Raw genomic sequence first — 3,655 nt, forward strand, 5'->3', positions numbered from 1 at the left:
CCCTTTTGAAGTGCTTAAAATATGTTGCAGTTTCAGGCCTTCATGTAATATCAACAAATTTCGCGCTCTCATTCGGCCTATTTAATTAGAATAGATTATTATCCATTTCATGAATTCATAATCCTTAAATTGTCCTTTTTTCAGATTGAAATATCAGCAATGTTCAGCTCATGCTTAACTGGAAGATAGTCATCATTTTCAATTTCATATGACAAATGTGCTTAGAATATCCCGTTCCTAGGTAAAAAAAAAAAAAAAAAAAAAAAAAATCAGTTTGCGCTTCCATCGCACTCGCATCATTTATCAAGTGTTATCCTCTTCACTATTTTTCTAATAGTGCTTAAAATTACCCTTTTTCAGGCGGATCAAAAAGTTTCAGCTCGCACAACGCGCTCACCTTATTGATTCAGGAAGATATACTCTTTTCTTATAATGAAAAAAAAAACGTGTTTAAATGTTAAGATTCTAGGTCTAAATCTAAAAACGAAAAGGAAAAGAGCGTCTTCGCGCACGAATGTTTATTGAGTATTGAGACACAGCTTATTCTTAATTTGAACGTGCTTAAATTATTCAGTATCAGATCAGAATATCAAACATTTTCTGCTCATGCTTCCCTCTCGCATTATTCATGTAGTAAGATACTCATCCTTGCCACGATTACCGGTACAAAATATGAATGGAATGTTCCGTCTTTAGTACTGATCTCGATTTTTTTTCTGCTCATATGCTTCGCGTTCGCATTTTCGTGTGAAGCGGTAGCTGAAAATGTTTGATATTCCGATCTAAAAAACAAATGACATTCTAAGTACTTTTTTCAATCATTAACAGGATAGGTTTAATTGTTTACAAATACCTATGTCATGTAAAAAATATGTAAAAATGTCATAAACATAAGCATGAACATGTTATATTATTCCATCCTGGATTTTTTTTTCTTTCTCCATCCATCTTATTTTTTTTAAAGTGGTTCTCAAAAGAAAAGGTTGCATTCTAAAACAAATAAACATAAGAAAATTATGACAAAAACAATATCAATGGTCATCATGCGTAAATATGATAACCATCACTACCATCATCATATTATCATCATCATACCTGTCATATCCGGGGGGGGGGGGCAGTCAAATGTATTACATACATGTGGCCAAAAATATTTCAAACACCCCCTAAACAAGTTTTTCTCTGTGTGTAAAATAATCCCCTAAACAAGTTTTTTTTTTGCGGGCTTTATTTAGACATTTTGGCCCCTAAACAACTGAAGTCGCCATAATATGACCCCGTGGAAAAAAACATACCCTAAACATGTTTGGCTAGTCTTTAAAAAAAAAGCTTTGGAAAAAAAATACCCTAAATACATTTGACCCTGCGATTGACCATTGACCAGTCTTTCAAGAACTACCCCTTTTTTGAAAATCTGTGTTTTTGATACCCTTAAAGGGGAATCCAACCCATATAAAAACTTGTTTTTATAGGGAAAAGAAAAATCAGACAAGTTGATAGGTGAAACTTTGAACAACATTGGACAAACAACAAGAAAGTTATGAATTTTTTTAAGTTGTAAATATTGGTAATCACTATACTCATGGAGACTTCAAATTGGCCGCATATGGGATGTCATAGTGATGTAAGGCAAGGACTACTATTCCATGTACTCCAATTCATATTATGGCTAAAATGTCATTTTCCCCAAAAGTTTTATTTCAAATTACATTTTTCTCTCATGAGGACATAAAACAATATACTACCCGAGTTATATTTAGATTACTGCCCCAGGGGAGTGGGTACTAAGGAGAAAACCACAAATCCCTGATAATAAAGTACATGGCCAATGGGAAAGTTGTCCTTGCCCCTTGTCATAATTTTCTTACCCAGTTGCCAATTTGAAATCTACATAGTATTAGTGATCTTAATTCTAAAGCAGCTATAACTTTCTTATTGCTTGTCCGATTTCTTTCAAACTTTCACCATTCTGTTTAATTTATTTTTCTCCTTCCCAACACAACATTTTATGGCCAAGGCTGAATTCCCCTTTAACGAGTGCACGCGCGGCCCGCGTCGAAAACTGAAAAAAAAACACCCCTTTAAACGTGTTTTTTGGTTACGCATGTGTACAACAATATATTTGACTGCCCCCACCCCTCCAGGTCGCATCATCACACTTGTCAAATGATACATGGAAAATTGCTAACCATAAGTTGTCAAGTATATTATGATCCATTTTTTAATAATGTTTCTTAGGTATTATCTGTAAAGGCCTCTATATTACTATTATATATCTCACTCTGTACGTCAAATTTATATTTATTTATGTAATTGATTTGTAACTTTGTGTTTCAATGTTATTGTCCATAAACATGATAAAAGTGTTAATTTGTAATATTGAGAATGATCCAATATATGTGGATTTTAATCAATACCTTTTGAAACTTGAAACTATGATTCAGATGATGTTATCTACCTCATGAGGGATGATAATACGATAACTCAGTCCACCACCCCCTCCCCCCGACCTGAAATATTGGGGAGAATAAACCCCCCCACCAGAAATGGGGGAATATATTCCCCCGGGCCCCCCGACACCCATAGTTGTACCCTGGTTGTACCCCTAAAACTTTTTGCTTGTTCACAACCTATAACAGTGACCAGGGGCCGGTGTGAGTGGTCACAAATAAAAAGATCTGAAGAGTGTTTAAAAAGTTTGAAATAGGAAGAGCTCTCATACTTTTTGTACAGAAGTACAAAAATAAGCTGAAATTAAGCTGAAAAAAAAAAATCTGAAATCAGATAAAAATCTGAACTCTCACACCCCTGAGTGACTACAAATTAATGAGTATACACGAGTGGGCCTCGAATCGACAAACAATCACAACAAACTCAAGTCAAAATTAAAACATACTGCATCATGCAACCAACTCCTTGCCCGTAATAACCTTGTCATCACCTATTTGATTCCCTCCCAAAACTAAGTATCACTGCAATGCAATATGCTAAATCAATACATACTAAAAGATCTTTCACATCATTTTATCTCCCAAATATGACTGTTTGCTCCCTTATGCATAACTATCTCTCTTTATGTAAATCACAAACAACCAATCGATTCTCTTCATTGTTTATCCAACTCCATCATCCCGATGTCTCTATCTCTGACACATACATTTGCAATGTGACAATCAAGGACTCATTTATCATTAATTACCGAAGTGGTGACATGTGCGTAGGCGGTCTCATACATTAAAAATTTGAATTTTAATCCACCGAGCTCATTTTCGGACATACATCAGCATAGCTCGGTAACTGGGGACACCCCCTACCGCCCTACACACACAACTTGGTTTTTAACAGCTGACCAGGAACATTCTACAAATCACGAGTTCTATCAGTTTGATATGAGATGACAAATTAATCTGCTGGGTTATCTGGATGTCCACGGTTGATTTATAGTAATTGTAAGTCCCCACAAATAGGTCATTACAAACTCACCCCCCCCCGTCTCACACAAAACCTACATACACATATATAAACACACCACTCTAACTTTTTTTTTAAATGATCCAAAATAGCTTGTTTATCTTTCTGATTTTTCTCTTGAGTCTTTCAAGTACCAAGAGCATAAACAAGCAGAAAGACATTACTTCTGCAATCAAGCAAAAAA

This window comes from Lytechinus pictus, chromosome 18 (genome assembly GCF_037042905.1).
Source record: "Lytechinus pictus isolate F3 Inbred chromosome 18, Lp3.0, whole genome shotgun sequence".
Lineage (NCBI taxonomy): Eukaryota > Metazoa > Echinodermata > Echinoidea > Temnopleuroida > Toxopneustidae > Lytechinus > Lytechinus pictus.